We start from the raw sequence: 21,260 nt of genomic DNA, 5'->3' as shown, positions 1-21,260 counted from the left end.
TTAACAGGAACTAGTCTCTGTACACTAGTATTAATTTCTTTCTTGGCTGTATTTTTAGCTTTTGTGTAGTCTCTGAGATTTCTGCTATAACAACATTCCATGGAGGATAGCTGGACACTAGGGAAAGGAGAAGGAAAGTAGGGCAAAAACAGGAAGAGCAGGGAAGGGTAGGGGCCCAAAGAGATCCCAAACAAGCTAACATGGGGCATTAGGGAGTAAACCCTAAAAATAAGCACATCTTTATAATATTTAAGCATTTTTTAAAAAAGACTTATTCATTTATTTGAGAGAGAGAGAGAGAGAGAGAGCATGAGTGGGAGGGGCAGAGGGAGAGAGAGAGAGAGAGAGAGAGAGAGAGAGAGAGAATCTCTAGCAGACTCCCCACTGAGCACAGAGACCCGCCACCAGGCTCCATCCCAGGACCCTGAGATCATAACTTGAGCAGAAACCAAGAGCCAGATGCTCAACTGATTGTACCACCCTGAAACCCCTATTTTAGCATTTTAAAAATGCTTTTTACATTTGTTACCTGATTTATCTGGAACATAGGTATGCTTTTTCACATTTTGCAAATGAGAAAATTTGGGCTATAAATTAAGAGTAACAAAAATGATGATGCAGCTTATAATAGTGATTTGGGATTTGAGGCTTCTGACTTCAGCTCTATTTCTCTGTCCACAATCTGCAGTGCCAGGAAAGGCAAGGGTTTGAATTTAGGGAGAATGCAAGTCACCTTACAATAAACTGTGCTTTTCACAAATTCAAAAAACCAAAAAGTCAAGACTTAAGCTCTAGATTATCATGATTAACTTTCCTGTGGTAACCGGATAATTTAAAAAATTAGGCATGTTTATAACAGCAGCAAGGAGCAAATTACTTTCCAAATGAGGAATATCCCTAACAGTCAAATTTAGTAGTCAATAGAAGAATGAGTAAAACTGTAGAAGAGTCAATCTGCTTAAAAATAAATACAAGATCAGCTTTTAAAAATTCCTGAAGCATTGATAGCATTAGATCTAATTTCCACGTGAGCGGAAAGCTTTGCTACCCTCCTGCATGGAGGCAGGAAGATGAACATAAAGACCATTTGAGGTCCCTTCCAGCAAGGCAAGTGGGGTGAACATATCAGTGGGTCATTTGCACTTTTTGTGATCCCCAAATCTTACAGATTCTATTATTCTCTGTCCTTTCTATGCCTTCGTGAACTGCTCATTTTGCTTTAAAGCACCTCCAGAATTGCCAGGGCAGACATTCAGAGCAGGGAGTTTACTGAATGTAAGGTCTCTAGAAAACAGACTGCTGTGTCACTGCATTTGGAAAGCAATCATTTTAAGATAGTCTTCAGGTAAGTGAAAGAGGAGCACAACAAATGGATAGAACTGCCTCTGTCATCCGATCTCCTGCAACCATTCAGATGAGAAGTGTGTTCCTGTTAGGAATCTGAGCAGAGGCTCTGGTCAGGAGGTCTCTATTTTGCTTGAATCCTGCCCCAATTTAAGGGTCAAATTGCAGTTCTCCCCAAAAATTGCTATGTAGTAGGTTGTATCATTTAGAAAATTCCACCAAAGCACCAGAATGTCTGAGATAAGAGAGCTCTTTGTAAATTAAGGAGAAAAATAAAGAACATCAGCATAATCCTATCTAACCAAATCTGGATAATGTAAAAGGACTTCCAAATAACACCACTTAACTCCTCCCTTGCCAGAAGTACAAGAATCTGCACTCTTTTTCAGTAAAGCAACTAGCAATCCCTCATGAACTTGCTGTGTAAACTGTGGAAAGGAGAAGAAAACAAAATGGGACTAAAATACAGTAACATGAGAAGATGGCAAGGAAATGTCCCACTCTTAAACATCTGGAAGAAAAGAAAAAGATTTGTAATGCCAAAATTTGCTTCAAGAATGTCCTCAATTGGGGCAGCCTGCGTGGCTCAGTGATTTAGTGCCGCCTTCAGCCCAGGGCATGATCCTGGAGACCTGGGATCGAGTCCCACATCGGGCTCCCTGCATGGAGCCTGCTTCTCCCTCTGCCTGTGTCTCTGCCTCTCTCTCTCTGTCTCTATCTCTGTCTCTCATGAATAAATAAATAAAATCTTTCAAAAAAAAAAAAAAAAGTCCTCAACCCCACCAGGACCCAGAATCCATTGGCCCTGACATCTCTCACCACTCTTCACCTCCATTGTGTCCTTACTTCACTCCTTTCCCAGCTTCCATTCATGAACCTTGCATACACTTCCTATTTCTTTGCCCCTCTTCACTTTCATACTATTTATCTGGCAAAACCCTAACTAATCACAATAAGTTCTACTGATTTTACACTTCAAAGCACTGGGGAGAAACGCACAACCATGCTGACTAGAATCAGTTTAAATTTGAAATCACGGACACACTGTGGCCCTCCATGTTCCCTGGCTATTTCATTGTATCACCTGCTCCCCTAGACAGCTAGTTCACACCTGCCTCCCCCTTTTATTCTGCAAGTTACCTTGCTTACTATCTCTTTATATGAATAATCAGAAGCAACTTTCATGTGCTCCCATTACCCCAAATCCCCAAGACTCAGATTTGTTAATTCCTTGGAAGGTGGCACCCAGTGCTGTCTTCACACTCCTGCTCTTGTCATTTACTTCAAAGGCAGACTATTTACTGGAGGTTAAAACACCACGAAGATAGCACTGTCCTGGGCATGTTCCCTTGCAGCAGTGTCCCTTTGTCTTATGTTGCTGTGTCTCTTCTATCTGAAGTTTCATTTCGTGAGTGCAAGCCTATCTAAACTGGGGGCCAAAAGTTTGTCCCCTGCTTACATTTCTGCTGAACTATGTGCAAGTCACATATTGCCTTGGGCCAGTTCAGGGAGAATGCAAGGCATACAGTCTGCTTTTGGTTCTCACTGCTGTTAACCTTGTCCATCTGCCACCCAGAGCCCTGCCCATGGTTTGCAGATACATGTTCCAGGGGTGGGGTTTGACCATACAGGTCAGCACCTGTTAGGGCTGCCCACTGAGCGCGGCTCTGCTTCCTGCTACCTCCCCTGATGTCTGCCAGAGGAAGAGACCATAGTAGGATTTAGGAAAACAATACTGGGCATATTCATAAGAGCTACTATTTAACAAATACCTTATGTACCAGAAGGCCTACATGCATTAGCTCACTTAATTCCACTGCCACATTCCAAGGTCAGTTTCATTGTCCTCACTTTTGATGTGAACACCCTGCCATTTCAAGGGCCTCAGCTTCAGGTTTGTGGATAGCACCTTCTCTGGCCAGAATATACATTTCCCCAGGCACAAGGCACAGGGTTGTCCTAAACCATTTAAATTTGTATGGAAAGAAAGGAGATATTGCCTCTATCTCAAAAGCAGGCAGAAGTAAGTTTCCTCTGAGAATACCTGCATTTAGGTTTCCTCAAAGTGCACTCCATACCCAGGGAGGCTACAAATTTTACTTTTTGTAAAGGATGCTGTTAGGTCATTTCACCGGAACAAAAGTGACAACAATGAGTAGTCAAGTTTGCCCACTTTCTAGACTGAAAAGCTATCTAGCTTTGAAATACTAGCTTTCTTAGATTCTTTAGTTGCCTGCCAACCCTCCTCCCAATCTTTTAAAAATCTTGTAAGTTCTGGGCATCTTGTTGAAACCACTACATTAAAAAGATTATAAGACTAAGATTTAGAGAGGGTTAATATCTTGATCAAAATCAGCCAGGACATGGGCCTAAATCTTAAGATATAAATTCTAAACATTCTCCATCATAGAACGCTGTAAAATTAAGCTGCTAAAAACTCACAAAGACTTGGGCAGCCTGGGTGGCTCAGCGGTTTAGTGCCGCCTTCAGCCCGGGCCTGATCCTGGAGACCGGGGATCGAGTCGCGCTCCCTGCATGGAGCCTTCTTCTCCCTCTGCCTGTGTCTCTGCATCTCTCTCTCTCTCTGTCTCTCATGAATGAATAAATAAATAATCTAAAAAAAAAAAAAAAACTCACAAAGACTTTGGGAGACATTCCTTAATAAGGCCCCAAGGTTCAACATGCCTGTATGTATTTTTATGTATTTTTTTCTGTAAAAAAGAAACTGGGCCTAAATCTCCATGCAACTGTAGACTGGAAAAATAAATACTGATCTGTTTTGTTCCTTTAATTCTGAATTCTAGCTCTTAGTAGCTTAGAGTCATAAACAATTTTTAGACATTATTTAGTACAAATCCATCATAATTTTTCAGGATAAAGGAAAATTCAGAATAGCCTTATTTAAAACATAGACAATAGCCTTATTTAAAACATAGACATGCTTTTAGATATGATGCTATTTTCACAAACACATTATTGATAAATGAATCTACTGAGACAAAAATAATATTAGAGTAAGATATCTTTGAGGCCACAACTAGTCATCTTTATGTTAAAATTATAGGTTTGAAATATATATTGGGATGAAGGTGAAATAATCTATTTTACAAAGACTATGAAAGTACGATAAAAGTTTTGGCTTTCATACAAGGTTTGAGTTTGTTTTGTAGATTCTTCCTCATAATTAGATTTAGAGTTTAGATTATCTCATGTGACTCCCTTACAAAAACAGAAGTTTTAGCCAAGCACTCACATGCAAAATAAAAAACAAAAAACTTTTCCCTCAGGGTCTAGCCTAGCTATACTTTTAGCTGGAAGTTTAGTAATGCATCAACACATACACAGTAATTAAATCTAGCTTCTAACAAACTTGAAGTTAAATTTTAATGACCTTTTATAGCTGGTTAATAAATTGTATGTAAATAAGTCATGGATGGAGACCTTAGTTTATATAAATTTCACAAAACAGCACTTATGGATACACTGCAAAGAAAAGAGGCCTGGAGGTCTGTGTTCTAGATCTAACTCTGCCACCATAGATCCTTGGCCATATCAGTTAGCTTCTCTGACCCTCAGCTTCTTCATTGGTAAAATATGCTGGTTACTTTTGGTAATTGTAACTAATGGCTGTAGAGTGCTTACATCCCCAAAGCTCTTTTCCATGCATGTTCTAACTCAATTCTTACAATTTCATGAAAAAAAGAAGGATAGGTACTATTGCCTGTATTATACAAATGAAAAAACTGAAGCTTACGAAGGCTAAAATATCCAATCAAAGCCACACAGTTTATAAATAGTTTGGCACAATTCTGTGTAGGTAGACAACCATGCCTATCACCTCTAAAAGTCCGATATAATAAAGCTGTGTTTAGTCATTACTCAATTATAACCAGACTTTTAAAGGACCTTAAACACTATTCAACAGGTACAACACGTTCTCTAGCCTGCAGGACTGAATGCTCTTGTGATTCCACTGTAGGAGGATCCAATTAAGTGCTAAGTTAATCGCCAACTTTATAGCCAAGCTAATAGAAAAGCCACATTACACTGGCTCTGTCTTGCCAGACCAGCCACTTTGAAGATTTGGTGCTGATTTATGTCCCTTGATACTAGTTGGAATCTCAAGGCTACTGTAAAAAAAAAAAATGCATTCTCTCTCCCATTGCCCTGTTACTAAAATGTGTTAAGTCATGATAGTAGCCAGAGCATTTGCAAGTAAACAATGTAGAATATTCAATTAGTTTAAGAAATGATGCTGTTTATGTGTCTCCCAGCTCTTTCCTCAGATATCTGACCCTAGGCATTTGGTAAATCCTAAGAAGCCATTATTTCAGCAGCTCTTGGTTTCTACTTGAAGTCAAGCCAAATATTACATTTGCATGGCATACATTTGTATTTTTCAAAGGGCTTTCACACTGGGTATTTCATTTTATCCTTACGCAACGTTAATGTGTAGGTTGAAATTGTTCTCTGTGGTTTTAAAACAGGTATTTATTTATTTAGTCTCTAATTTTTTGACGGCTTTTAACCCACTGGGGTATTACTAATGTTAAAAAATGAATACAGTAGGAGGTCACAGAACTTCCATGTAGAAAATAGAATGAACAGTAACCTGTGCTAATCCCACCTGAAGCTGTGCTTGGAACTAAGGAAGCTACAATAAAATAATAGAGCATTACATTTCAAAAGTTGTAAATCAGTTTTAAAAATATAACCTAGGATCAGTAATCAAATTTAAAAATTTGAAAGGATAGCAAAAAATTCCTAGGAATTGGCAAAAATACCTTTGCAGTAAGAATGCCAAAACACTTAAGGATTCTGAAGGAGGACAGAATAAATTAACACTAATTCTTTTTAAAACATAAAATAGGAAATAATTGAACACAATTTTACTCAAACCCATGGATGTTCATTGTAAGAGAAGAGAATGTGGAATAAGGTTAATAGGTGTCATGATTTAATCAATAGCCCTTTTTATAATAAACTTTTTTTTTTTAAAGATTTATCTATTTGATAGAGAGTGGGGGGAGAGAGAGAGAGAGAGAGAGAGCGAGCGCGCAAGTAGGCAAAGTGGCAGGCTGAGGGAGAGGGAGAAGTAGGCTTGCGGCTGAGCAGGGAGCCTGATGTGGGGCTAGATCCCAGGATCCCAGGATCATGACCTGAGCCAAAGGCATTTAACCAACTGAGCCACCCAAATGCCCCTATAATAAAATTTTAAAGGTCATTTGAAAGTGTTAGTTTTCCCTTTTTTTTGTTTTTGTTTTTCTTTTTTTTTTTTTTTAAGAGAGAGAGTGAGGCAGAGGGGCAGAGAGAGAAGGAGAGAGAGAGAATCCCAAACAGGCTCCCCACTTAGCTCAGGGCCTGACGTGGGGCTCAATCTCATGACCTGAGATCCTGACCTGAGAAGAAATCAAGTCAGACACTTAACTGACTGAGCTACCCGGGCACTTCAGTTTTCCTTTTTATAAAGAAGAAACATATATTAGTATGTACTTTGGAAAAAATACCTGGAGACATATACACCACTTTATTAGCAGCACTTGAAAAGGAGAGACTATTATTTGTATGGATTTGATCTAATCTGACATGAAAGTTTCTAAATATTCTTGAAACACATGTGAGAGTGTTCTCTTTCATAAGACAGTAAACTTAGTGTCCTTTAAAAATTCCAGCTGAAGAGCTACTGATCCACCCGTAAACTTACTGTCCCTTGAGATATTATTATAAGTCAATGTGTTTCAACCATGGGCCCATCAAAATCTGGCTTCGTGTCTCTCATAAAAATCTAATGGATGAAGAGAAGGAGGAGAGAAGAGAATAAGATCCAGAAATCACAAGATGGAGAGTAAGGTATTATGGTCAGATTTTTAACTTACCCAGGAACAGAGTGAGTAGCATTTTAAGTCTAATGCCAATTATAGTTTATTTCAGAATATTCAGGGCCTCCTAACTATTTACTATCTGGAAAGGCTCCAAGAAAAAGCCTTATTCCGTTCACTGACCCTTTGGGAGCATCCTGGCTCTGGGGCTGAAGTTGTTTTCATCTGTCCCCTCTGGGTGCAGTTAAGGGGCCACCTAGTGACTGGACTGGGAATTGCAGCTGTCCTAGAGTGCCTCCCCCACGGACTCCACTTCCCCCCCATGCACTCTAGGACGCTTGTCAGTTCAGATGTGGAGTGAAAGCAATGAGATTGGCAAACTTCTCCCGGATGGAGACTCCCTTTAACAACCCACTTTGCAAGTCTGTCTCCTTGTCCAGGCTCTTTCACGGAGCCTTCAGTTCTTACGTTATCTAACAGGATTACCAAGAGGATAAACTAAGTTATGTAAACACATAAATGTAGTTTTAAAAGTTACTGTTATCGTTTTTGTTAGCCAAACCCTTGGAATAGGTCAACAAAGAGTTTTGTTAAGTGCGAGTGTCATAAAATCAGAGATGTTAAAGTAAGCAAGACTTGCAAACTGTGGTTCAGACTTTAAGAATGAAGAGACTGAGGCTCTGAGAGGTAAACAGGAGGGACTTCATGGGGGCTGTTCTACTCCCATTCATTTATTTATTGACAGATATTGTTTACTGCATTTCTACTCAGAGCTAGGTTCCAGGGGGGAAGCAAAGATGCACAAGAAGCACAATATCCAGAGGAGAGCCAGACTTGGAAGCAAGTAAAAATGAGTGGAAGAGTGCAGTGGTGGAGCTGTGTAAAGGACCTGCTTGTGCTAGACCCACCAGAGACGCTGGTACCCTGTAAGACAATGTGCTTTAAAAAGCACACAGAATAGGGGCTTCTGGCTGGTGCAGACAGTTAAGTGTCCAACTTTTGGTTTTGGTTCAGGTGTTGCTCTCAGGGTCATGATCTCAGTCAGGGTCATGAGATCGAGTTGCTAATCAATGCTTAGTGCAGAGTGTGCTTAAGAGTTTCTCTCTCTGGGCAGCCCTGGTGGCGCAGCGGTTTAGCGCCGCCTGCAGCCCAGGGCGTGATCCTGGAGACCAGGGATGGAGATCCACGTCGGGCTCCCTGCATGGAGCCTGCTTCTCCCTCTGCCTGTGTCTCTGCTTCTCTCTGTGTGTGTCTCTATGAATGAATAAATAAAATCTTAAAAAAAAAAAAAGAGTTTCTCTCCCTTTCCCTTTGCCCCTCCTACCCACACTCAGGGTGTGTGCTCTCTCTCTCTCTCAAATAAATAAATACATCTTAAAATAAATACAAAAATAAAAAATAAATACATATTTTTAAGAAAGCACACAGAATCAACAAAATGTATAGCCATACAAAGGAATATTATTTAGATTTAAAAAGGAAGGGAATTCTGACATACTACAACATAGATAAAACTTGAGGACATCGTTCCAGTCACAAGGGGACAAATGCTGTATGATTCTACTTATATGAGGTATCTAGCCAGATTCACAGAGATAGAAAGTGGAATGGTGGTTGCCAAATGCTGAGGGAGGGGTAGATGGTTAGTTACTGTTTAATGGGGACTAAATTTCAGTTTGGAAAGATGAAAAAGTTCTGATGATGGTTGCACAACAGTGTGAAGGTATTTAATATCACTGGACTGTATGTACACTTAAAACTGGTTAAGATAGTAAATTTTATGTTATAAATTTTTTACCACATAAAAAAAATTACATAGAAGCATCACCTCCCACAAGTCAGAATGGCTAGCATCAAAAAGACAAGAAAAAACCAGTGTTGGTAAGCTTGTGGAGAAAAGAAAACACTCGTGTGCTATTGGTGGGAATGTAAATTGGTGCAGTCACTATGGAAAAGAGTGCGGAGGTTCTTTAAAAATTGAAAATAGAAATACCATATAAACTGGTAAGTCCACTGCTGAATACCCATTTTATTTCATTTTATTTCTACCCACAGAAAATGAAAACACTAATTTGAAAAGATACATGTACCCCTACGGTTATTGCAGCATTGACAACAGCCAACATATAGAAACAACCTAAGTGTCCATTGACATATGATTGGATAAAGAAGATATAGTATACATGTACAATAAAATATTACTCAGCCATAACAAAGAATGAAATCTTGCCATTCATAACAACATGGATAGACCTAGAGGGTATAAAGCTAAATGAAATAAGTCAGAGAAAGACAAATAGCATGTAATTTCACTTATATGTGGAATCAAAACAAGCAAGCAAACAAACAATAGAAAAACACTCATAAATACAGAGACCAAACTGGTGACTGCCAGAGGTGGGTAGAGGGATGGACAAAATAGGTGAAGGAGATTAAGCGGTACAAACTTCCAGTTATAAAATGAATAAATCATGAGGATGAAAAGTATAGCACAGGGAATATAGTCAATATTGTAATAATAGTAATATTGTAATAACTTTGTATTGTGACAGATGGTAGCTACACTTACCATGGTGAGCATTTGAGTATAGAATTATTGAATCACTATGTTGTACACCTGTAACTAATATAATACTGCATGGCAACTATACTTCAATAAAAAAAAAAAGTTGCGTTGCACACAAAAACGAAAAGTACACAGAAATCAATGAGAATGAACCAAGTATAATTCCACACAATATGACATGTAACTCTCACAATGTTGAGCAAAGAAAACCAGACACAAATAGAGGCAGACCATCTGCTTTCATTATAATGCATGTATTAAGAGTCAGGGTGGTGGTCACCTCTTGGGGAGGCAGAGACAGGACAGCACGGGCTTCCAGGGATCTGGTGATGTTTCTGTTTCTCAATCCAGGAAGGAAAGCTTATTTTGTAAAAATTAATTGCATTGTATACTTATAATTTATCCAGTTTTCTGTATGTATACTAAAACTCAAGTTGTTGCTGTTGTTGACTTATGGGACATAGACAAACTAAAGAATTGGTAGGATAGTAAAGGGACTTCCTTCATAGAAGGAAAGGTTGAATATTTTCAGGGTGGTCAGAGTAGTTTGAAGTCTTCAAATATCTGAAAAAGTGGCATGTGGAAGAGGAAGCCAATTTTGCTTATTATATCCAGAGGGGTAAAACTTGGAAGTGATGGGGAGGGGGTAGAGGAAGACAGAACTCAGGTTATTATAAAAGATGCTTCAATTGCAGGTTAGAATGGGATCTCTCAAGAGATCATACGGTCAAGTGGAATGAGCACTGACTTCCAGGCCAGCTGGAATTGGACATGAACCCTGGTTTTGCCACTTTCTTGGAACTAAGTATGTCACTCTATCGAGTCTCAGTTCCACAACTGTAAATTAGGGTTAGTGCTAACTACCTTGATGGGTTACTTTCAGGATTAGTATATACAATATGCCTAGAATAGGTCTTGGCCCATAGGAGGTGCTCAATAAATGGCAGAAATTATTTTCAGTAGAAAGTTCAATACAGGAATGAAAAATCAAATTAAATGTAACACATGACATAAATTTCTAAATATCAGTTCCTTTCAACCCCAAGAATCTATGATTCTTTATATCTTTCTTTGTAATTTTCTCAAGGTCATACAGCTTTTAGGTGGTGAGGCCTGCTTTCTCTGAGATGGGTCTACTCTTGTTATATCTTTCTTTGTAATTTTCTCAAGGTCATACAGCTTTTAGGTGGTGAGGCCTGCTTTCTCTGAGATGGGTCTACTCTTGTGGGCTGCCTTGGGCAGGGTTGCTAGCAGTAAGTCATTGCCCATCAGGGCCAATTAGATAATCACATCAGCAACAGACTCTGGGGATAGGATCCTGTTCCTTTAAATTCTGAGTATGCTCTGGGAAAGTTCAAAGAGGGGAAAACCTGGGAAGGTTGTTCAAATGGTGAGCTACACACAGAACAAATTACAGCTTGAGGATACCATGGACCTCGGCGTGTGAGGGGGTACATGGAGAATTGTCTTTTAAAAAATAGATTCAAGAAAAAATGTGAAAACAGGCCTAGCCTGTCTCACCATTTTTTCAGGTGTAAATAAGAGATATCACTTTGAAAACTAGTCTCTTCAGTTGTAGGCAAAAGCAGTGTACTCAATCTGCAAAGGCAAGACAAACCTGGGTTGGGCTGAGTTTTCCCAAAGCCTCCTTTTCACCCTGCTTCTTCCCGAAGGAAATGACTTGCTGGAGTGGGGCTTCTCAGATTTACTCGAGGCTCCCTGCTGACCTCTGTTGAATATTTCTGCCTCAGATTTACCCTGGAAACAAGGAGAGCTCCTGTGACAAGAGACCTGAAGAAACAAACACCTAGAAAAAGTCTCTTTGTCTCAGGTATCACACACTCGAGACAGGCTGACCCTTTGAACTTGTGTATTTTCTACAGGCTGCTCAAATGTTATATCTTGGCCCATTCAACTTTTGGTGTGAAATAAAAAGTAAATAGTATGAATTTAGCTCACTATAGCTTTGGCCTTAGCCAAAGGAAAGAAATACCAACAGCTTCCTTTGGCAAGTAGCAATTTATTTTAGCGTTTTCCCTCTTCAGACCAAAGTCCTTGGTAGAAACCAACGTTGCAGCCCAAGCCCACACAAAAACCTCAGATTTTAGTCATATGTCTCACAAGGATATTACATCATTTCTTAGTTTACCAAACGGAAACAATGGCAGGCTCAAAATTACTAACTTGAGGTGAGTGTAATGAAAAGACTATTTACAAAGGTAAACAGGGTTTGGGGGGGAAGCAACAAGGGATAGTATCCTAGGGTGAGTAGCTGCAAGCAAAGGAAATAGAGTACAGTAGTTAGTTACAGCAGTGGTTCTCAAATTCTGTACCATCAGAATCTCTTGGAGGGGGACCCCTGGGTGGCTCAGTGGTTGGGCACCTGCCTTTGGCTCAGGTTGTGATCCCAGGATCCAGGATCAAGTCTTGCATCAGGCTCCCTGCGAGAAGCCTGCTTCTTTCTCCCCTTCTCTGCCTCTCCCTCAATCTCTCTCTCTCTCTCTCTCTCTCTCTCTCATGAATAAATAAATAAATCTTAAAACAAACAAACAAACAAAAAGAATCTCTTGGAGGACACAGATTGCAGGGCCTTACCCCAGAGCTTCTGTTTCAGTAGGTTTGAGGCAGGACTAGAGTAACTATTTTTCACATTCCCTGGTGATGGTAATGTTGCTGGTTTGGGGGAAAACTGTGGAGAAGGCAGTTTGACTTGAGCTGTGCCCTCCATAGGGGGTTCAGGCAACCTGAAGAGACCCAGCAGGGAGGATGCTGAACCACCTTCTCTCCAAACCCCTCTGTGGTTCTACTTTAATTAAATTCAACCGGCAGCCAACAGGCGAGGGAGCCCATTGATGTTCAGAAAGCTCAGCCTCCAGAACACGGATCAGATTGGAGAGTGGATCTGAAGGAGTAAATGGAAAATACCTAGCTCTTCGACCCCAAAATATCTTCAAGTACCTCACCATTTTTTTCAAACTATCTTATATTTCTATCGTACTTTCCAGTGTACATAGAACATTCATATACATGATGTAATGATTCTCACAGTCACCCCCCTACAGGGTTGGTGGGAATGACATTTCTGCTCATTTATGAATAAGGCAACTGAGGCTCAAAATTGGTGAAGGCTGCACATCTTATAAGAGCTGGGATTTCTTTTTTTTTATTTATTTTAAGATTTTATTCATTTATGAGAGAGAGAGACAGAGAGAGAGAGAGAGAGAGAGAGAGAGAGAGAGAGAAAGGTAGAGGGCCCCTGCACAGTGAGGAGCTGGATGTAGGGCTGAGATCAGGACCTGAGCTGAAAGCAGAACCTTAAGCAACTTAGTGAGCCAGTCAGGCACCCCAAGAGCTGGTATTTCTTCTTCTTCTTTTTTAAAAAAAATATATTTTATTTATTTATTGGAGGGAGAGAGAGAGAACGAGAGCGAGTGAGCACAAGCTGGGGGGAAGGGAAGAGGGAGAAACAGTCTCCCTCTGAGCAGGGATCCCAACACCGGGCTCCATCCTAGGACCCTGGGATCACTCCCTGAGCCAAAGGCAGAAGCTCAACCACTGAGCCACCGAGGTGCCCCTTGATTTGGAGGCTTTAAAGAAGACCATAAACTACAGCTCTAAGCCCCTCTATGTTCAGAACGTTTTGAGAAACAGTCACACGAATTAGACATGTTGAGAGAGAAGTGTTACCTTTGGTGGGAGTGAGGCCAAAGTGGAGGAGTCACATGTCAGAGCTTACAACCACACTTCCTAATACTCTGCCCTAGACTTCCGGGGAGGCAAGGGTGGGTGTACATGTGTATATTTGGGAATCAGGGTAGGGATGCACTTCTCTGGTGGGCAGGCTACTCCCCAGACAAGGTAGTGAAGGAGCTGAGCATGCGCACTTCCTTCCCCAATGCCCCAAAGTCAGGTAAGTCAGTCCCTCCTTGGAAAGAATTGGGAGAGGATAAGCAGGAAGGCAAATGCTCTTCACAATTCTGAAAAGGTGGAAGTTTCTGTTTTACGGAGCTGGGAGAGGGAGAAAATGGCTTCCTCCAGGAATGATGCCCTTTAAGCATCTCACTCTTATCACTATGTAAGAATAACTGATGTAATTAACTCTGTCATATGATCTAGGTACTGCATTTTTATTTCTTATTTATTTATTTTTAAAGATTCTATTTATCTTTTTAAGACAGAGAATGAGAGAGAAAGAGAGAGGAAGCACAAGTGAATAGAGGGGCAGAGGGAGAAGCAGACTCCTGCTGAGTAGAGAACCAACATGGGGCTCAATCCCAGGACCCTGGGATCATGACCTGAGCCACCAGGTGCCCTGGTACTGTATTTTTAAAGACTTGACTCTCATTCTACTACACTAGAATGGCCTCAGGCCTCAATATACTCTCATTTCTTTGGTATGCTACTTTTGTTTCCTTTAACCAAATTCATTTCTGACCCCTTGATCATTTTCTACAATGCTCTGGACCACCGCCTGCTTGAATACTGATAAAGTTCCCATGGTTTCCTTCTGAGAAGATCCTGCTTATCAAATCTAAAGCCTCTCTCTCTTTTGTCCAGGATTGGGTAGACTATTGGGAAAAGTCCTTACAGAGATTTCCTGGGAACTGGAGTTTTAAAACACATGTCTGTGGGAAAATACTCTCCAACTACTGAAGGGGCTCTGTTTTTGCCTCTACTTATTTCTTAAGTTCTTTGGGGAAAAGAAAATATAATAGGTCAATTCTTTTTACAAGTAAGTACCACTGAACTGTTCAAATATGTGGTATGGATTAGAATTTTATTTCATTGACTATAACTTGAATTAGGTTAGATATAAGCTGGGTTGTGGAGGACTCAAATAGTTTTCATTGCAAAGGTACTTGTAGAGGAATTTACCTGGTAAACACCGGATCTCTTCCAGCTAATGTTTTTACCAGACTGATTCAGACTGGGGAGCAGGAGTGGGAAAATGCTGTGGACACAGTCTGCTGGCTAGCAGTCAAGGCAGAGCAAAGAAAACATAGGCAAAGGTCTGTGTGAAATATGAATCTGAGTCACGGAGGGAGAGGAAGAAAATAGCATGTGTCATTCTGAAAAAGCTCTTCTTAGGGCAGTTTCTTTTGGCTGTAATCACTGCCTCTCCCCTGGAGAGAGTCACAGGGCTTCTCTTGGCTCTTCCTGCCACATTTTCAGACTTAAAAGGAAGCCACCTTCAGGCAAATTCCCTCTTCCCCTCAAGAAAATAAAAGGAAATTGAGAGTCTTGGTCTCTGAAGAACTTAGGTCAGGTTTTGAACGAGCTCAGGGCCCTTTCTTCAGGGGTTGGGATTATCTGCAGTTCCAACTAGGGCTTGCTCCTCTGGTGCCCCTTTGAGTATGAGGGTGGAACTGTGTTCTTTAAAGTAGCCTAAATTCCCACAATTGCAGTCCCCAGAACTCTATCCAGTATGTCTCCTTTTCTAGGCCTTGCCTCTCAGTCTGGAGAGTTTCAATTTCTGTTATTTGCAAGCCTTCTCTCTTGAATTTTTTTCTCTGGTTGCCCCCTATTTACTGTCATAAAGGTATTAATTTTTCTAAACACGTTCTTTCTCTTTCCATTTCTGCACAAATCTCTAGTCACTAGTTCCAGAAAGATCCAGTAGCAAACTGTCAATAACGGACAAGCATTTCTGAAATTCATTTAACAATTTTACAATTTTATTGAAATATAATTTATATACCATAAAATTCACCCATTGTAAGCATGTAGACAGTGGTTTTTAGTAAATTTACAGTGCTGTGCAACTACTGTTATAATCTAGATTTAAAACATGTCCAAAACCCCATGAAATTCCTTCATGAGTATCTGCAGTCCATCCTCAGTTTCACCTCCAATTTCAAGCTACTACTGATTTGATTTCTGTCTCTGAAGATTTGTCTTTTCTGGTCATATCATAGACATGGAATCATACAATAATTCAATTTTTATAACTAGCTTCTTTCACCTGGCATAATGTTTTCCAGGTTAATCCATGTTTTAGCATGTATCAGTGCTTCATTCCTTTAGTTTCATTCCAATAGGTGAAAAGTAGTCCATTACATGGACATATGATTTTGTTTATCCACTCATCAAAATGGACATCTGAGTTGATTCCAGCTTTTGGTTATTATGAATAACCAAACTGCTGTGAACACTTATGTACAAGTCTTTGTGTGAACATATATTTTCATTTCTCTTGGGTAAACATCTAGTAGTAGAATTTTTAGATAGTATGGCAAATTTGTTTACCTTTTTAAAAAACTACTTAGCTGTTTGACAATGTGGCTTTTCCATTTTCCGTTCCTTCGAGCAATATGTAAAGGTTTCCCTACATCCTCTTTAACACTTGGTATTGTCTGACCTTTGATTATAGTTCTAGAGGGTGTGTAATGCTATCTTATTGTGGTTTTAATTTGAATTCCCCTAGTGACTAAGAATGTTAACTATCTTTTCAAGTGCCATTCATATATCCTCTTTGGTGAAATGTGCATTTCTTCATTTTTTAATTGGATTGTTACTCTTCTCATTACTAAGTTATGAGTTCTTTGTGTATTTTGGATACAGCTCCTTTACCAGATACATAATTTGTAAACATTTTCTCATGACTACATCTTATCTTTTGAACTTATTAAGAGTTTCATTTAATGCCCAAAAGTTGTCATTTTGATGAAGTCCAATTTATCAGTTTTGTGTGTGTGTATATCACACTTGTGATGTCATATTTAAGAACTCTGCATATGAAGGATTTAGCCAATGTTTTCTTCTAGAACCTTTATAGTTTTGCATTTATATTTAGGTCTAAGATCCATTTTGAGGTAATTTTTGGGTATGGTGTGAGGTAAAGGTCTAGAAGTTAACTTTTTTTGTATATGGATATCAAATTGTTCCAGTATCACTTTTTGAAGAGCGTCCTTTATTCCATTGAACTAACTGTCTTGGCTACTTCACTGAAAAACAATTGGCCGTAGGGGTGCTTGGGTGGTGCAGTTAGTTAAGCATCTGACTTTTATTTTATTTATTTATTTATTTATTTATTTATTTATTTATTTATTTATTTTTAAAAGATTTTATTTATTTATTCATGAGAGACCCAGAAAAAGAGAGGCGCAGAGACACAGGCAGAGGGAGAAGCAGGTTCCATGCAAGGAGCCTGATATGGGACTCGATCCTGGGTCTCCAGGATCACACTCTGGGCTGCAGGCGGCGCTAAACTGCTGCGCCACTGGGGCTGCCCAAGCATCTGACTTTTAGTTTCATAATCTCAAAGTGATGAGATTGAGTCCAGCGTTGGGTTGTAAGCTCAGCATAGAGTCTGCTTAAGTTTCTCTTTCTCTCTACCTCTCCCCACCATGTTCTCTCTCTCTCTAAAAGAACTAAGTCTTTAAAAAAAAATCAATTGACCAGGGAATCCCTGGGTGCCTCGGCAGTTTAACGCCTGGCTTCGGCCCAGGGCATGATCCTGGAGTCCCAGGATCGAGTCCCACATCAGGATCCCTGCATGGAGCCTGCTTCTCCCTCTGCCTGTGTCTCTGCCTCTGTGTGTGTGTGTGTGTCTCTCATGAATAAATAAATAAAATATTTAAAAAATCAATTGACCATATATATAAGAATTTATTTCTGACTCTCAATTCTCTTCCATTAATATATATATTTCCTGTTTTTACACCAATACCACACTGTCTTGATTATTGTAGTTTATAGTAAGTTTTGAAATTGGCTACTTTAAGTCATTCAGCTTTGTTCTTTTTTTTTTTTTTTGTTTTGGATAGGGATGCCTAGGTGGCTCAGCGGTTGGCCACCTGCCTTCAACTCCGGGTGTGGTCCCATGGTCCCGGGAACGAGTCCGGCTCCCTGCATGAAGCCTGCTTCTCCCTCTGCCTGTGTCTCTGCCTTTCTCTCTGTGTCTCTCATGAATAAATAAATAAAATCTTTAAAAAGTTGTTTTGAATATTCCACATAAAAATTAGAATCAGCTTACTGTTTATGCCAAAAAGGCTGCTGTAGTTTTTGGATAGAATATATAAATTAGTTTAGGGAGAACTGCAATCTTAACAATATTGATTCTTTCTAATCCATAAAGATGGAATATCTATCTATTCACTTAGATCTACCTATCAATAGAAACAAAAATTGAAAAAATTAAAGGGAGCCACAATAATAGTTTGAGACTTAAATATGTACTTTCCATAATGAATAGAAATCGATAGAAGATTAATAATGAAATAGAGGTCTTGAACAACATTATACACCAGTTAAACTAATAGACATATACAGGACACTTTACCCAACAACAGCAGAATACACATTCTTCCCAAGTGCAGATAAAATAGTCTCTAGGACAGAGTATATATTAGGCCAAACACAAATCTTAATACATTTAAAAAGGTTACACATACATGCAAAGTATTTTTTCTGACCACAATGGAATGAAACTAGAAATCAATAACAGAAGGAAAACTGGAAATATGTAGGAAATTAAACAACATATTGCTAAACAACCAATAAGTCACAGAAGAAATCAGAAAGGAGACTAGAAAATACCTTGAGATAAATAAAAATAAAAGCACAACATACCAAAACTTCTCAGGTGCAGCAAAATAGTCCTATGAGGGAAATTTATAACTGTAACCACATACATTAAAGAATAAAAAGGACTTCAAATCAATAGCCTATTTAAACATAAGGGACTGGGAAAAGAAAACTAAACCCAAAGCTAAAAGAAATAATATACACTTGAGCAGAGATAAGTGCAACAAAGATAGAAAAACAGTAGAGGAAGGGGGAACTGGCTGGCTCAGTTAGTGGAGCATGCAACTCTTGATCTCAGGATTGTGAGTCTGAGCCCCATGTTGGGTGTAGGGATTACTTAAAAGAAAAACAATACAGAAATCAACAAAACTAAAATTTATTCTTCAAAAAGATTAACAAACAAAATCAAATCTTTAGCTAGATTAAGAAAAAAAGAGAGAAGACTCAAATAACTAAAATCAGAAATGAAAAAGGGGGTGTTACAATTGATACCACAGAAATAAAAGGGATTACAGCAGTCCCCCCTTATCTGTGGTTTCCTTTTCTGCAGTTTCAGGTACTTGTGGTCAACCATTGTCCAGAAACAGATGATTCTTCTCAGATATCATCAGAAGGTCAATGATAGCCTAACACTACATCACAGTGTCTACGTCATTCACCTCATTTCATTTCATTATGTAGGCATTTTATCATTTCACATCTTCACAAGATGAAGAGGGGTGAGTACAGTACCCTTTTTCGAGAGACAGGGAGAGAGATAACATTCACAAAATTTTTATTACAGTATATTGTTTTAATTGTCCAATTTTATTAGTTATTGTGATTAATTTCTTGGTATGCTTAATTTATAAATTAAGTTTAACATAGGTATGTATGTATAGGAAAAAACACAGTATTTGTAGAGTTTGGTACTACCTGTGGTTTGAGGCATCCACTGGGGGCGTTGGAAAGTATCCCCTACAGATAAAGTGGGGACTACTGTGTAATAGATTACTATGAACAATTGTGTGCCAATGAATTGGATAACCCAGAAGAAATGGATATACTCCTAGTAACACGCAACTTACCAAAACTGAATCATTAAGAAATAGAAAATTTGAATAGATCTATAATTAGTCGGGAGCCTGAATCCATAATCCAAAACCTCCCAACAAAGAAAAGCCGAGGACCATATGGCCTCACTGGTGAATCTACCAAACATTCAAAGAAGAATGAACACCAATCCTCTCCAAACTCTTCCAAAAAATTGAAGAAGAGAAAACACATCTAAATTCATTCTATGATAAGTCAATCGGAGAAGGACAAACAGTGTATGTTCTCATTCATTTGGGGAATATGAATAATAGTGAAAGGGAATATAAAGGAAGGGAAAAGAAATGTTGGGAAATATCAGGAAGGGAGACAGAACATAAAGACTCCTAACTCGGGGAAACGAACTAGGGGTGGTGAAAGGGGAGGAGGGCGGGTGTTGGAGGGGAATGGGTGACGGGCACTGAGGTGGACACTTGACGGGATGAGCACTGGGTGTTTTTCTGTATGTTGGTAAATTGAACACCAATAAAAATTAATTAGAAAAAAAATAAATTCATTCTATGAAGCTAGCGTTTTCCTTATACTAAAGTCAGACAGACACTACAAGAAAATGCCGACCAATATCCCTTATGAACATTGATGCAAAAATCTTTACCAAAATGCTAACAAACAGAATACAATAGCACATTAAAGGGTTATACACCATGATCAAGTGAGATTTATTTCTAGAATGTAAGGATGATTCAATATCCAAAAACCAATCAATGCAATATATTACATTAACAAAATAAAGAAAACAGATCATTGAGATTTATAATATAATTATGAATATGCTTGGATTCATACCTGGCATTTTGCTATTCTCTATATATCACATCTTTTTAACTTTTGGTTCTCCTGTTCCTCTTTTATTGTTTTTGTTATGTTTAATAGCCTCTTTTAATATCATTTTAATTCCTATGTTAATATTTTACTATATTTTTTTAGTTATTTTCTAAGTGGTTACTTCACTAAAAATTACAGTATGCATCTTAATATATCACAATTTGCTTCAGGTTAATAATAACTGGAATAAAATACAAATCCAGTAAAATATAGAAATTTTGCTCCAATACAGTTCCATTTATAGCTCCTTCATGTGATTATTGTCATATATATTACGTCTGTACATGTTCTAAATCCAACAATACAGTGTTATGATTCACTTTATACAATCTTTTGTCCTTTAAAGGAGTTCTTACAAAAAAGAGAAATATTATAGTCCTTTATATTTACCACTTCCTGTGTTCTTCATTTTTTTGTATAGTTTGAATTAATGTCTAGTGTCAGTTCCTATTAGCCTGAAGAAATTTCTTTCCCTTTTTTTAATTTTTTATTTTATTTTTCATTTTTTTTAAAACTTTTAAAAAAATTTTTATTTATTTATTTTTGATAGTCACACACACACACACAGAGAGAGAGAGAGAGAGGGAGAGGCAGAGACATAGGCAGAGGGAGAAGCAGGCTCCATGCACTGGGAGCCCGACGTGGGATTCAATCCTGGGTCTCCAGGATCGCGCCCTGGGCCAAAGGCAGGTGCCAAACCACTGCGCCACCCAGGGATCCCTCTTTCCCTTTTTTAAAAAATAAACTTTATACCCAATGTGGGGCTTGAACTCACAACCCCAAGATCAAGAGTCACATGCTGTAACAACTGAGCCAGCCAACACCTCTGAAGAAATTTCTTTAACATTTCTTCTAAGGTAAGTCTACTAATAACAAATTCTTTGCTTATCTTGAGATGTCTTTATTTCACATTCTTTTTTTTAAAAAACAGGAGAAAAGCATACAGATCTATTTAGTATGTTTCATGTAACACAGGAGACTTCATAAGGAAATGAAGTCCCTCACTCTGATTTTTAAAGGTTGATTTTGGGATGCCTGGGTGGCTCAGTGGTTGAGCGTCTGCTTTTGGTTCAGGGCATGATCCTGAA

General features: G+C 38.9%; 1 long non-coding RNA gene across 1 annotated transcript in view; it reads left to right on the top strand.

The window, feature by feature from the left end:
- LOC121484900 overlaps window positions 1-17,663 on the top strand; it is a 30,492-nt gene extending 12,829 nt beyond the window's left edge. The window contains exon 2 of the long non-coding RNA XR_005986151.1: window positions 17,496-17,663. This is a non-coding gene — a long non-coding RNA (uncharacterized LOC121484900). The remainder of the gene's footprint in view (window positions 1-17,495) is intronic.
- The last annotated feature ends 3,597 nt before the right edge of the window (window positions 17,664-21,260 follow it).

The sequence above is a fragment of the Vulpes lagopus genome, chromosome 2 (genome assembly GCF_018345385.1).
Source record: "Vulpes lagopus strain Blue_001 chromosome 2, ASM1834538v1, whole genome shotgun sequence".
Classification (NCBI taxonomy): Eukaryota; Metazoa; Chordata; class Mammalia; order Carnivora; family Canidae; genus Vulpes; species Vulpes lagopus.
This window is presented reverse-complemented; position numbering and strand designations above follow the sequence as displayed.